Source organism: Quercus lobata, chromosome 4, assembly GCF_001633185.2.
Source record: "Quercus lobata isolate SW786 chromosome 4, ValleyOak3.0 Primary Assembly, whole genome shotgun sequence".
In the NCBI taxonomy this organism is placed as follows: domain Eukaryota; kingdom Viridiplantae; phylum Streptophyta; class Magnoliopsida; order Fagales; family Fagaceae; genus Quercus; species Quercus lobata.
Window position 1 is genome coordinate 7,618,969 of NC_044907.1, and position 16,842 is coordinate 7,635,810.

The 16,842-nt window shown below is 31.1% G+C and overlaps 1 pseudogene; it reads left to right on the forward strand.

Annotated features, from left to right (window-relative positions):
- Positions 1–12,396: 12,396 nt before the first annotated feature.
- LOC115984495 lies at positions 12,397–13,494 on the forward strand (annotated as a pseudogene).
- The last annotated feature ends 3,348 nt before the right edge of the window (positions 13,495–16,842 follow it).

Here is a 16,842-nt window from a genome sequence, read left to right on the forward strand (position 1 = left end):
TCAGATCGAATTAAGAAATGTGAGATTGGGTTCAAGTTATACTTGATGTAACTCTAAAAAATGTTACACGAATCAATAACTTATTGTTAAATTTATATTTTGAAAATGCAACCGTTGGATCACATTTTCTATATGTTCTTAACATACATGCCAATTTTCATGCCAATCGGATGTAATTTACAATTTGTTCTTTAAACTCATATTTTATGCGTTATTTTAAACTACAAAAACTTGAATTTAGACAATTGATTGATGACAAGTCTATTAATCTTTAATCACCTTGAAATTTAATGTAATCTAATGATAGATTTGTCAAAATTCACATCGAATTAAGAAATATGAGGTTGGGTTCAAGTTATACTTGATATAACTCTAAAAAATTTTACACTAGCCAATAACTTATTGTTGAATTCATATTTTGAAAATCCAACTGTTGGATCATATTTTCTATATGTTCTTAACATGTATGCCAATTTTCATGTTAATTAGATGTAATTTGCCATTTGATCTTTAAACTCATCTTTTACGTGTTATTTTAAACTACAAAACCTTGAATTTAAACAATTGATTGATAACATGACTATTAATCTTTAATCACCTTGAAATTTTGTAAACATGAAAAATATATGAAGATAATGTTATCTAACGGTAGATTTGTTAAAATTCACATTGAACTAAGAAATGTGGGATTGGGTTCAAGTTACACTTGATATAACTCTAAAAAATGTTACACGAACCAATAACTTATTGTTGAATTCATATTTTGAAAATTCAACCGTTGGATCACATTTTCTATATGTTCTTAACATGCATGCCAATCGGATGTAACTTACCATTTGATCTTTAAACTCATCTTTTATGCGTTATTTTGAATTACAAAAACTTAAATTTAAATAATTGATTGATGACATGGCTATTAATCTTTGATCACTTTGAAATTTTGTAAGCATGAAAAATATATGAAGATAATGTAATCTAACTGTAAATTTGTCAAAATTCACATCGAATTAAGAAATATAGGGTTGGGTTCAAGTTACACGTGATATAACTCTAAAAAATATTACACCAACCAATAATTTATTGTTGAATTCATATTTTGAAAATCCAACCGTTGGATTACATTTTCTATATGTTCTTAATGTGCATGCCAATTTTCATGCCAATCAGATGTAATTTACCATTTGATCTTTAAACTCATATTTTATGCATTATTTTAAACTATAAAAACTTGAATTTAAACAATTGATTGATGACATGACTATTAATCTTTGATCACTTTGAAATTTTGTAAGCATGAAAAATATATAAAGATAATGTAATCTAACAGTAGATTTGTCAAAATTCACATCGAATTAAGAAATGTGAGGTGGGTTCAAGTTACACTTGATGTAACTCTAAAAAATTTTACACTAACCAATAACTTATTGTTAAATTCATATTTTGAAAATCCAACTGTTGGATCACATTTCCTATTTGTTTTTAACATGCATGCCAATTTTCATGCCAATCGGATGTAATTTGCCATTTGATCTTTAAATCGTCTTTTATGCGTTATTTTAAACTACAAGAACTTGAATTTAAACAATTGATTGATGACATAACTATTAATCTTTGATGACCTTAAAATTTTGTGAGCGTGAAAAATATATGAAGATAATGTAATCTAACAATAGATTTGTCAAAATTCACATCGAATTAAAAAATATAGGGTTAGTTTCAAGTTACACTCGATATAACTTTAAAAAATGTTACACGAACTAATAACTTATTATTGAATTCATATTTTGAAAATCCAACCGTTGTATCACATTTTCTATATGTTCTTAACATGCATGCCAATCGGATGTAATTTACTATTTGATCTTTAAGTAGGAAGGCGAAAAATAAAGAGAAAAAGGGCTGGGGAATTTAAAGGTCTGTTGTGGCGGTCCAACCCGCCGCAAAAAGGATCCCTATTGCGGCAGAGTTTTTGGAGCACTGCTATAGCTCTGTTACGGTCGCTAAAACAGGTCTATTGCGGCCGTTTTATGTCTCGCCGCTGTAGTACGCCGTAAAAAACCCTACCGATAGCGGCGGTTACAAAAAATGCCGCAATAGATCTCATGTTTAGCGGCGAGCCAAAAATGCGCCGCAATAGGCGACCTATAGCGGCGGTTTTCGCACCCGCTGCAATAGGCCCGCCGCAACTGCTTGTTTTTCTTGTAGTGTATAATAATAAAAGAAAATATGGCATTTAGGTTAGTAAATTATTACGTCATTATTCAGCTAGGCCATGATGACAAATTCTCTTTTAGGTCATTGACTCATATTGTTTGTACTGATATAATTTTGAGTATCCATAAGCATAGTTGCTGAGGAGTTAAGAGATGGGCTGATCCATTGCTTCCATCTAAACCTAGAGCTATAGAAATTGAGAGGAATAAAATCTTGCATTAATTGCTACAGATTATATAGAGGCAATAAATGTGCCGATTGCTCCAGCAAGAAGACGAGTTAGATAAGAACAAGATTTTGTAATTTATGATTCTCCTCCTCCTTTTGTTTTGTTATTGCTTAATTATGTTAGTGCCTATCATAATACATGCTTGTGTCTAATGTTCAAACAGTTTCTTAATGTTATATCCTTTATTACCCAAAAAAGAAAGTGTGCCAGTAAATTAAGTTAATTTTATAGTATAATATCTGTTACATTTATTTAGTTATGAATTAGTCTCATTTGATATTTACATGTGATATATACATACAAATATATATATATATATATTTATATATATTTTCTGTTGAGAACTTGAGATTTTGATATGTCATGTATACCTAAGAGTTGAAATGTTAAATTCTGGATCTAGTTAATGGGAGTTGTATTAGATGCAAACTCAAGCCATATACATAAATTTTAATAGCCCCAATTAGAATACTAAGCGCTAAAAATGATTATTTTATAGAAGTAATTTTTATGGCCCTCCATTGTCAATAAATTAATATTGAATTAATTAAGAGGTTGTTAAAAATCTAGTCTTGTAGTTTATTTTTATTTTATTTTATTTTTTATAATTTACGTCTTTGGAAGATAGGTATGAGTATGATTGATGCAATTGTTGGCTAAAATAGCAATATAATTTTTGGAGTACATACATGATACATACATGAATTTGAGTACATTCATGATACAACATACATAGTGTAAACCGGTTTTTTTTTTTTTTGGGTAGTGGTTGGAACTTAGCCAAATAGACATGAATACTAAAATAATGCAAAACATATTTAATTTGGAGGCTAAAAGAAGTTCAGGAGGAGACGTATATAAATTAAATAAAATTAGAAACATGAGAGAAAATGTGGTTCTATTGAAGATACAATTTCTTATTTTTTTTAAACTATTTTTTTTCTCTCTCCAGAAAATTGAATAAAGATGTCCAACATCTGGATCCATTTTACGGACCACCTAAACTATCATTCACACCTACTCTAATAAGAAATTTGGAATTTTTCTAACTAATTTTTTCTATTGAGAATTTTTATAACCATTGTTTAGAATCCAAAAAAAAAAAAAAAAAAATAGTGTAAATAGTTTGCATTTTACGAAAGATAGGTGTTTTGTTTTAGATTAGAAAGCAGGTTATTATTATTATTATTATTATTATTATTATTACAACAAAAATTCTCCCAAAAATTATTTTTATTTTCATTGTCGTTGTAAATGATAAACCCATAGAACTTAATAATATTTCAATTTTTACGTTGTGATAAAAATGGTAAATTTTATATATTTTATTTTCGTTAAAAGAACTGTTCGAACATGTGATTATTCCATCATCATATGTGAGAAAAATTCCTTTTAAGCATGTATGATCAACTAAAATTTGGTTATACTCATAAATATCTCGATGATGATAATAATCAGGTCAAAGCTGAAAAGCAATATGTTTGAAAAATATGGTACTGAAAGAGTGAAAGTATATATTTGGATGGTAATCGAAGTGGGACTTGTGTGAAGCGGATTCGAGTTTCTTCGTTCATGCATTGAATTATACTAAATTGCCTTCTAGAAATCTAACCAAGTTTGTTAACTCAACGTGCAATTCAGAAGAAAGGAAGAAATTTTTTGAAAACCACGTGTTAAACACAAACTGGTTGATTAAAAAAAATAAATAAATCCAGATATCAATTTATGTGGCTAAAAGTCTAAAACTTCCTAACAAAGAGGTACAAATGTAATCTATTGGGTTGGATGTAATGTCTACAAGTTGTGTCATGCATATAGCTTAATATTAAAAATTCCTGACCGAAAGCAGAGATAGATACAAATGGAGTCTTTTGGGTTAATATTGTAAAATTTAAAGTTTATTTGCGTTATACGAACTGTTCAAAGATAATTGGGAATTTGAGGAGAGAGACTGAATTTCGGCAATGGCATTGCCGAAATTCAGCCAAAAAGTAGGAGAGAGAATGAAGAAAGAAGAGAGAGAAAATCTTTGAATTTCGGCAATGGCATTGCCGAAATTCCACTGCCCAATTTTTCCAGTCCTGTGCGTCCGAGTGTGTCCGAGTGTGGAGTGCTCTTAAAAAAAAAAAAAAAAAAAGCAATGATGGCAATGTCATTGCCGAAATAGGGGAATAATTTTTTTTTTTTAGCAATTGTGGTAATGGCATTGCCAAAAATGGAAAAAAAAAAAGTGGTTTCGAAATCTCTAGAAGAGTAAAAAACAGATTTCATATCCACAATATTTTACAATAAATTACATATAATTAGTTATTATTAGTTAAAAAAATTGGTGACAATTAATTGTGGCAATGCCATTACCGAAATAGGAAAAAAAAAATTGTGATAATATCATTGCCGAAATAGTGAAAAAAATAAAAATGACAAACTACTTGAAACAATTACATTGCTGAAATAGGGAGAAAAAAATCGGAAATACCATTGCCCAAAAAATATTTTCCCCTATTTCGGCAACAATGCCGTAAATGAAAAAAAAAAAAAAAAAAAATAGAAAACAGCAATGGGATTGCCGAAATAGGGGGAAAAAATTTTCCCCCTATTTCGGCAATCCCATTGCTGTTTTCCTTTTTCTTTTTTTTTTTTTTTTTTCACAATTACGGCAATGGTATTGCCGAAATAGAGGGAACAGTTTTTTCCCCCTATTTCGGCAATCCCATTGCCGTTTTCTTTCTTTTTTTTTTTTCATTTACGGTAATGTTCCCGAAATAGGGGAAAATATTTTTTGGGCAATGATATTTCCAATTTTTTTCTCCCTATTTTGGCAATGTAATTGTTTCAAGTAGTTTGTCATTTTTATTTTTTTCACTATTTCGGCAATGATATTGCCAGAATTTTTTTTTTCCTATTTCGGCAATGCCATTGCCACAATTAGTTGTCACCAATTTTTTTAACTAATAATAACTAATTATATGTGATTTATTGTAAAAATATTGTGGACATGAAATCTGTTTTTACTCTTCTAGAGATTTCGAAACCACTTTTTTTTTCCATTTTCGACAATGCCATTACCACAATTGCTAAAAAAAAAAAAAATTATTCTCCTATTTCAGCAATGACATTGCCATCATTACTTTTTTTTATTTTAAGAGCACTCCACACTCGGGCACACTCGGACGCACAGGACTGGAAAAATTGGGCAGTGGAATTTCGGCAATGCCATTGCCGAAATTCCAAGATTTTCTCTCTCCTCTTTCTTCATTCTCTCTCCTACTTTTTGGCTGAATTTCGGCAATGCCATTGCCGAAATTCAGTCTCTCTCCTCAGATTCCCAATTATCTTTGAACAGTTCGTATAACGCAAATAAACTTTGAATTTTACAATATTAACCCAAAAGACTCGATACAAAAGTGTCATATTTTTTGTCCCTCTCTAGACAACTTAAACAATTATCTGAATTCAAATGTAAAAGATAAAGGAGGTCCAATTAGATGCTATAATATGAGTTAAAGAATGATCACCTTGGATTTCTAGAAGTATACTGATTGATGTAAACCCCTTTTAATAAGTTAGAGGTTTGGTCTTACTTTCTTGCTAGAAAAGATAAATTTCTTTTTTAACAAAATAATTTTCTTTAAACAAAAATTACGCGGAGAAATTGTTGTAATAGTATATGGACAGTAAAGTATCTTCACGTCCGATATTTGCATGACTAGTATGACGTGGGTAGTGCAATAATAAGTGGATGAAATTTGTTTTGGGTAATATTTGTTGCACACACAAAATTTTACACACTCCATTTTACGATGACAATCATGATTACAAGTCAAGAGTTTCAGTTCAAAAATGAAGTATATGTAGAAATTGTGTGTAATAAAAAATGTGGAAAATGTTTTACAAAAGCTATAGTGCTCGTGTATATTAAATAAGTACTAATAAACAAAATAAACAACTGGATGAAGCTTGCCTTTTTTTTTTTTTCTCTCTCTCTTTTTAGCTATAGTGTTTTCTATTTTGCATTTTTATAGGTTTTACATGACTGAACGACAATGCTGAACCAACCCTACCCACTTTCATGGGAATTTAATTTCAAACCAACGTTTATTAAAAAGACAAAACACACTTTTTTTCACTTGGACCAAACTGATATCATGGATTGATTCAACTTCAATCAAAGAGCCAAATTTCTTTCAAACCTTACAAATGCAATCCAAAACCAGATAATTAAACTTCTAACGTGCAAATAACAACTTAGAAGAATTAACCCTTTGCATGCTTTCCATAATAAAATTATTACTGTAATGTGAATAATAATGTGTTAATTAAATAATAAATTAAACATTTGATTGCCCTTATTGGCTCGTAAAGAATGATGGATGCACTGGGTGCATAAAGGTACTTCACGCCTTTCCATGATGTAATTAGACCTTGAACTTGTCCTTAGTAAAGCAAAAACCATTTTTCTTATCCACATAATTAAATTTATAAATAAAAGAGTTTTTATTTCTAATTTGATTGTCCCTTACAAAAATTATATAACAAAACATATCAATAATTTTTACAAAAGTCAAGTACACCCAGCCCAAAAGTGGGATTGGGTCTTCGAAATTCGAATACACTTTCATCGAACATTACAAAAGAGAACCAAGGCCCAACCCATCTACCTTGGAAGGGAAGAAGACCCACATTGGGATAAGGAGATGGGTTTGGACCCATGGGTAGGAACAAAGCAGGTCCAGATTGCTAAGTCATGAGCAAGGAAATTAGCTTCTCTTCTAATGTGACAAGCATCACAATTCACAAATCACAAAAGAGTTGAAACTACTTCTAAAGTCCTTCATAATCTGAGATCACCCTCAAACATTGAAGCAAAGCTAAGGTGTATTTTCATAAATTCATCTTTAGAGAATGGCTTGAAAACCAAGAAGCAAACTTTTTTTGATTATCACACACAAATGGGCCAATTAGACAATATCTGCAATCTGACCACCATCATCTTGATCTTGATTCTTTGTCCTGCCTGTTAAAGACATGTTTTTGAATGCCATATAAATTTTTTTGTACCGATTATGGAACATATTAAGTGCTAGAGTTGTTGGGTGATAGAGGAGCACATAGATTTGCTTGTACCAGCGACGCTGCACCTCTACTAAAATTCCACATTAATTTATCAAGAGCAACCTCAACTCAAGGGACCAACAAGGATATAAGCAAGAAGCTCACATGCAAGAATTGCAAAGATGACACAAATGATCTTGAAGAAGAAGAGGTAGGCTGTGTTTTGAGGTCCTAGTTTAAACCCCAAAAATGCAATGCCATAAATTACTACTTCTATGATAAAGACCAGCATAATTGCACCATATTCTTTTAGTGGTGATATTCCAGAGCCTCGAAAGTCTACTCCAAGAATGCCAAGAAAGACCATTACAAGAAAGTTAAGAGGCTCATGAAATTTGGTGGAGGAATTAGAAAGTTAAGAGGCTCATGAAATTCGGTGGAGGAATTAACTTCTTTCTCACTTGCAAAATAATAAATAAATAAAAAACATAAATCAATGAAATTGATTGTGCTTTATTAATATGTTACTAGCATGTAATCTTTACAAATGTATATTGCATTTAAAAATAATCACAATTATAAATATATAAGAAACATTTATACCTAAGTTTAATACTATTAATGTACGTTTTAAAAGGTTACAACTCTTAAGAAATGCAAAATGCTCATTATTGATTGCTCCATTTTAGCAACCAAAATAATAATAATAATCATTTTTTTTTCGACATATTTATATAATTTCTTGGCTATATGTCATGGACATATAAAAAGGTACCAATCTGTGTTATAAGATTTTTTTACTTATTTTGTATCTTGTCCTGTAGAACAGAAACAATAGTCTACAGAATGCATGAAGTAGACAAGCTTACATTTGTGCTTTTGCTCTTGTAATTATGTTTACTACTAATATATATACGATTAAGTTATTAACCCCTTCTCTACGCCAAATAATAATATATAAGAAACAATTGGACCAAGGATTACTAGCTACCATGCACACAACAAAAATAGAGAATTTTCATTTGTCATTACCTGTTAAGAGGCAGAGTATCCTTTGTTTGTATCCTTAATCTTTACCCGACTAAAAACAAGAATAAAAATAAAAAGGGTTTGCAGGCTAAGTTAAGTGAATATTCACTGAGTACAGGAGTGACTTGATGTATTTGAGGGTCTTAGGCGAAAATTGAATTGAGACATTTTATAAATTGAAATATGACTTTAAAAAAAATTAATATTACTTAAACTCTATTATCTTATTTTAGATGTAAAATTTAAAATTACTTAAACTCTATTATCTTATTTTAGATATAAAATTATTAATTAACCACATAGATTTTTTTTTTCTTTTCAGAAAGCCCATACATAAAAAAAATTTGACAAAACTTTTCACACTTATTGATATGGCAAATTGATAGTGGTAGGTAAAAATGTGATATTAGTGGTAAACCTAGATGAAAACTAATAAAATTTTGCAAACTCAACCATTGTGAAAAATGTTGTGAAATTTTTTTGTATATTGCTCTTTTTTTTTTTTTGAGAAATTCTACATTCACAACATTTTCACAACAAATTCTAAGTATTAGGTTGTTACTATTCTTAATTTGAACCCACCACTGAAATTAATTTTTTTACCCTCTAATAGCATCCAGTAACAACTTGATACTTGAGATTTGTTATGAAAAATGTTGTAGATATATAAATTTTTTTTTCATTTGATAAAAAAATTTTATTTTATTTATTGACTAATATTTTGGTCTAATTAATACTATTACAATGAATGAAATACTCATATTGATTAAAATATGGGTCTTTTTCTACTTGAGGGTCTTACGCAACCGTTTTATTTGCCTATATCATAGAGTCGACTTTAATTGAGCCATCAGGCTACACCATGGTTGGAGGGTGACAAGGGGTGTCACCGGTGTGGCGAATTACTAGGGTTGATGTCCGAATCTGTATATGAGTTTGTCATTACTTGCCTTAATTTCATCATTTTTTTTTTTGGTTTTGCTTCTTTGTTTTGGTTTAAATACATTTTGCCTTTCGTCTTCTTATAACCGACATGACTAACACTTTTTTTTTTATTTTATTTTTTTTATTCAAGATAGAATTTCTACTCTAACATAATCTAAGTATATATGTGTGTGAAGTTCCCTCTTGGAGACTTGAACCCCAACCCTTACCCTTCACACCTTATAAGCATTTATACTTGTGGAGTGACCACCACGCCAAGGGTGTGCGATGGTGACATGACTAACACTTGGAGCACAAAGACCATAACATGTCACTAATGCCAAGAAAGAAATAGACAACATATATGGTTGCCTGTAAATTCTATTTCGAATTGCACTAATTAATAGCTAGTGAAGAATTTTCATAAGCAAAAAAAGAAAAAAAAGAAAAAGATCATGCAATGGGTGTTGTTAGTGCTACTTAGTGTGGGTTTGGATACACGTTTGGCGTTTGGCGTTTTAAGGCTTGCGTTTTCCTTTTTTTTTTTTTTTTTGGCATGCATTGCAGGAGACAAATGGCTATTGTTCATGAATAGTAGCCGCACTATTTGACTTTTTAACCATTTTCAGCACATCAGTGGGTCCCATGCACTGATCACAAGATCCACAAATCTCACTTTTTAGCAACTTTTTCATTAAAAATGGGTCCCACGGTACTATTCACACATTTAAAAATTATTTTGCTATAGTGTTTTCAGTTTTCAGTTTTCAGTTGTCAATTTTAGCAAAATAAGTTTTATCCAAACGGACCCTTATTGAGGTTACTTTACAAAACAAACCTCACGATGAAATTCAGAGACTAAATCGATTTGCATATATAGTATTTTCCAAAAGAATTAGTTGTAAAAAAAAAAAAAAAAAAGGGACTTACATTAGAAATCAAGGTGTTATTTATAAAATCCCTTCTAAAAAAAAATGAATAGCACTACTAACGTGCAAGTATGAACAGTCGAACATGGACTTTCGCTTTCATGTCCAACTTTTCCCAATCCCATTTCCCTAAAACACTTCACATAATACTTTCAATACATTTTTCATAAAACTCTCTCTGACAAGTTACTACATTTTTCATAACTACAACTTTTTATGATAATTCAGTTTCATATCATTACCTAGCTAGCGTAGTTGGAAACTTGAGCCAACTAGTAACTACGAAGTAGCTAGTGTTTTTCTTTAACCAGAAAATGAAGAAAGGTAAAAAGACATACCTTCTAGCATGGCGTTTTGATATCTTAGTTTTCTTTTTCTTACGAACTCCTCGTAAAAGTACCGATCGGCGTCTCCCAACCAAGTAACCGGAACTTCTTTCTCCTTCTCCTTTCAACTCCATGTTTGCCGTTTTGCTTAATCTCAATACCCCATACGTCAGTAACTCACAGTATATATAATTCAACATTTGGTACATTATAATTATTATTATACTGTAGAAAATACCAAATGGTTATTATCAATACCAAATTTGTAATATTATCCATAACAATAACTATTTTATATATATGCAAATACAACTGTAAGGAAATCTATTATCTCCATAACGTCTTGAAGCATAATATAACATTAAACATTTGTCTTTTTTCTTGCAAAATCCGGTTCGATCGGCTGGCCAACGTCATGTCAACCTGACGCAAGGGTCACCATTCGTTTTATACAAGGAAATATATGATCTTCACAGCTCTTTGCTTTGATTATTCAATAGTTACAGCGAAATAGTAGGATTTGAATAATAGATGTCTTGAATAGATAAGAAAGTATCAAATAGTTAAGTTATAAAACTCTTGACACTCATAATCTCTGTTTGTATAAAATGTAAGGACTAATTAACTCACTCAACATCTAAAAAGGGTTGACTCTGAGAATTGGTTTGGTTGGCAGTGGGTTGGTAGTTGGTACCAGTAAAACCCAATTAGCTAGGGTCGAGTTGTGGATTTTTTGTCTAAAAGTCCAACGAAATTAACCCATCCAAAGTACATCCATTTTGCACTTAATTTATAATCCAAATTTCGAAATCCATGGTTCTTGAAGAAGACGGTGAGCTTCAATTAATAAAGGAGGATAAACACTTCATGTAACTCAAAAGATATGGAGCAACAAAGTTGGTAGATAATGAACATCATTTTGTAATGTTGAGGATGTCGTTTTGACTATGGTTAGAACAAACTAACGTTCACCTTAAAAGAAATATACAATATCTTGCAATAGTGTTTGCTGATTATTCAAATGTGTTTTAATCTAAGAAATTCAATAAGGAGTGTTGTTAATTGTTGGCCTAAACTTAATTTCTGTAAATTTGGGAGTATTTCAGAGGACTCTTTAGCAATAGAGAAGCTCTCTAAAGGCTTCCGTAGAGCATTTAACCTTCCATAATAAAATAATTATAAAAAAAAAAGAATCAAAGTCCCTATTTGTTTCTCACCTTAGTTTTGTTTTTCTTTTTTACCTACTCACCTTTGAGTAATGAGAAATTTGGATTTCCAACTTACTTTTCTGTAAGGGGAAAAAAAAAAAAAAAAAAAATTTTTTTCTAAAACTCTTCTTATGTTTCACATTTGATTCCAATAATAGTTGGTGTTATTTATTTTGTTTGTAGTGTGTGAAGACTATTAAAAGGGAAAAACAATATAAAACTTTTACTCCCTTTTTAAAGAAAAATAAGAAAAAACACATATTAAAAGCTGGTAAATATCTTAAATTGATACAAAATTTCAACAATATAAATGAAAATGGATATGTTCCATTTAAATTAATAAGTGATCATCCTATTATTGTTTCTCTGATATATGATGCTAGTGTTTTATGGATTCTTATCAATTATTGAATGCAAAGAGAATGAATTCCAAAAGAAAAAAGAAAAAAAAAAGATAAGAATAATTCTCTCCAATACTACTTTGCTGTAATGTTGCAAGGTACTTGTGGAACAGTTTTCTTGAGGGCCAATCAGACTCACGTCCATTAGGTGATGCTGATCTAGATGGCATTGACTTTGATATTGAAGGAGGCACAACTGAACATTGGGACGAGTTTGCAAGGGCCTTATCAGGATTTATCCAACAAAAGAAGGTCTACCTAATTAACAGCAACTCCACAATGTCCTTTCCCTGACGCTTGGCTAGGAACTGCCCTTAACACTGACATTTTTTTTTACTATGTTTGGGTCCAATTTTATAACAATATTGCTCCATGTCAATACAGTGGTACTAATACAGATAACCTTAAGAATTATTGGAATGAATGGACCAATATTCACAATGTCCTAATTAACAGCAACTCCACAATGTCCTTTCCCTGACGCTTGGCTAGGAACTGCCCTTAACACTGACTTTTTTTGACTATGTTTGGGTCCAATTTTATAACAATATTGCTCCATGTCAATACAGTGGTACTAATACAGATAACCTTAAGAATTATTGGAATGAATGGACCAATATTCACAATGTCCTAATTAACAGCAACTCCACAATGTCCTTACCCTGACGCTTGGCTAGGAACTGCCCTTAACACTGACCTTTTTTTGACTATGCTTGGGTCCAATTTTATAACAATATTGCTCCATGTCAATACAGTGGTACTAATACAGATAACCTTAAGAATTATTGGAATGAATGGACCAATATTCACAATGTCCTAATTAACAGCAATTCCACAATGTCCTTTCCCTGACGCTTGGCTAGGAACTGCCCTTAACACTGACTTTTTTTTGACTATGTTTGGGTCCAATTTTATAACAATATTGCTCCATGTCAATACAGTGGTACTAATACAGACAACCTTAAGAATTATTGGAATGAATGGACCAATATTCAAGCTAGCCAAATATTTTTGTGTTTGCCTGCGCCTCAAGATGCAGCTAATAGTGGCTACATCCCACCCGATGTGCTTAATAATGAAGTGTTACCTTCTATTAAAGGTTCTGCAAAATATGGAGGTGTTATGGTTTGGTCTAGGTTTTATGACCAAAACTATAGTTCAGCTATTAAGTCTATTGTTTAAATTACAGAACTTCCAATGACTTACTCAAACTTCATACATATTGAGATCTAAGCAATAGAAGAATGATGTATCACATCGTCTTTCAATGCATTCCAGTACGTAGCCACCATGACCTCTACAAACTTCGAGGACTTGTCAGTACATAGGAAACACAAGTTACAAGAGTATTCTACCGATCAATGACCAACTCCTAGAGTTTTCATGCTTAATGGAACCCTAGATTCATGAAGAACATGGAGAGGGAGAGAGAGATGCTTATTGGGAGTGTTTATGAGCACTATTATAAGCTTAATGCCAACGTCCTCCCATCCAAATATAAGTAGACACGTCATTCAAAACATATCTTTCTTGTCTATTTTATCAACTCATTCTACGCATACAAACAGAAATGGTATTCTATATATGTTTAGAATGCAGAATATGGTACATAGAGGGCATACATAGTTATATACATGTACAGTACAGTACAATACAAGGATAGTACAGTAAGCCTAAGTGCACTTGAACCTCCTAATATACACTGAGATATTCACTTAATTACAAGGTAGTTAAACATCATTGATAGGGAATTTACATTGCTATTCCAAACAAATGGGCCAATTAGACCATATCTGCAACTTGACCACCATCACCTTGATCTTGTTTCTTTGTGCCGCCAAACAAAGTAAATTTGTTGAATGCTTTGGATGTATGTTGGATCCAACCTAGTATGTGACAAATTGATTGACATAGACATGTCTTGTTGAACAAATTATTTGATGTGTTAAGTACCACATTAGTTGCGTGACATAGGTGCTCACAAATTTGTTTGTACTTGCGACGAATGAGCTCTACTATGATTCCACATAAATTAATAATGGGAACCCTAAGAAGATCGACAAGGATTGATGCAAGCAGCTCACATGCAAGAATTGCACAAATGACGCAAACAAACTTGAACTTGTAGAGGTAGTCTGCGTTTTGAGGTCCTAGTTTCATCCCCAAAAATGCAATGCCATAGATAACTATTGCCACGATAAAGAACAGCATGATTACATCATGTTCTACGAGTGGAGAGATGCCAAATCCTCGAAACCTTATTCCAAGGACACCAAGTAAGACCAAGATAAGAAAGTTAAGAGGCTCATGGAGTTCTGTAGAGGAGCGGACCTCTTTCTCATTCAATGATGAGCTGAAATGAACATTTTTCAAAAGTAAAAATACATTTATTAATTATCACACAAGTTTATTGTAATTGTGTGTGTATATATATAAACATCATACTCCCTCTATCCCAAATTGTTAGTACTTTATTCCATTTCAAGATGTATCAAAATATAGTCCTCTTTGAAAAAGTCAATAAATCTATTTCCTAAGTTATCCTTTATTTTATTTAAAAAGTTAATATCCATCTTTCACTAGATTCTAAATAAGGATAGTTTTTAGAACTTAAACATTTTTATGTAAAGAATAGTGCAATAAATGCCATTCAAATAACCGAGAGCCTTATAACTTAACTATTTGACACCAATACCCCAACTATATAATAATAATAATAATAATAATAATAATAATAATAATAATAATAATAATAATGCTCCATTTAAAATTAAGTTTGATTTTCTAAATAGGACCTATGATTTGGGATGGAGTCCTCCATAATAAAGCATTATGTGTGTATTTATTAGTTTTCTATTAACCCCTTTTTACTAATAGAAAACAACAATCTTACAAACATAATAAATTTCATAATTCTTTTCCCAACATCAAAGATGATATATTGTGATTAGTGATTAATGCAATTACCACCACATAGGACCACTATTGACATTATTTTTATTGTACATCAATCACAATATGTCATCTCAATAACTGTAAAATTTGTTGTATATATAAACTTATTGATAGAAAATAACAAATCTATACTAACATGCAAAGCGCACCTACTAAATTTAAGGTACTCAAGTGATGGCTTAATGGTAATGATAATATTTTGTGATGTTTTATATTTGTAGTTGGAACTAAGAGTCTTGTAACTTAATCAAAACTTTCTAATATTGAAAATGGAGATATTAGGATTTGAATCCCCTACCCCCAATTTTGGGTTTTTTTTTTTTTTTTTTTTTTTTTTTTTTTTTTTTTTTTTTTTTTTTTTAAATGCTTGTAGTTGGAACTTGGAACCCACCTCCCCCATCAAATTATCTCAAAAATTTGAGATAAGTTTTATTTTGGTTCTTGGATTTTTTTTTTTATACCATAATTTTGTATTTGTTTTCAATATCGTTCTTCCGTTGCTTAATTACATGTTAAATGACAAGTTGGCATCTAGGACACACACACCCGCTGACCAGGGGAGGGACATGCATGTCCAAACAAAGTCAAAAACATTGTTGCAATATATAGTCCTTATGTATTTGTCTTTCTATGGTCCTTTTTTATTGATTTCACATGCATATAAAGGCCAAACAAAGTCAAAAACATGATTGCAATATAGTTGCCACATCACTCAGGGTGTGTTTGTTTGGAGGTGAAATAGATAAATGGAAAATTTTGGAGAGAAAATGAGGAGGAAAACTTTTTTAGAATGTATTTGATTGGGAAGGAAGGAAAATAAATGATGGGGCCCATATGTTTTCTCTCTAAGCCCGTCAAAATGTTTTCTCCAAAATGAAGAGAAAACTGAGTGGGAATTAATTTTTTTATGATTGACAAAAATGCTCATGTGCATATGCCTTTATTTATTTATTTTCTTCTCTTTTGGCAGTTGGCAGTAACGTTGCCTTTCTTCTTTTTTTTCCTTTTTTCTTTTTTCTGGGCAACGTTGCCTCTTCTCTCCTCATTTTTTTTTTTTTTTTTTCTTTCTTTTTTTATTCTTTTGATTTTCTAGGCCTGGGAGTGGGCGTTCCCTTTTCTTTTCCTTTTTTTTTTTGGTTTTTTTTTTTTTTTGGGCAGTAACTTGCCTCTTCCCTTTTTTTTTATTTTTTTTTATTTTAAAATACTTGATTTTTATTTTGGGACATGATTTTTATTTTTTTAATAAATTTGGGTGATTGCTCTTTTTTTGTGGTTATTTGTCACTTTTTTGTTTTAATTGAGCATCATTCTTTAACAAGGGTTTATAAGTAAATTTATTCAAACTTATTTTTTCTATCATTCTACTTTTTCACTTCCAACCAAACAAAAATGAGAGAAAATAAAATATTTTCTATCCTCTTACTTTTCCACTCCTCCAACCAAACGGATCATCAAAGTCTAAAACCCATGCCTTTTATATATGCTGATACCATAAAGAAACCATATCCAACAAAATCTCCAAGATAATAGCACCCCATTTGGCTTTAGAGTCAACCACATGAACGACTTAGCAAC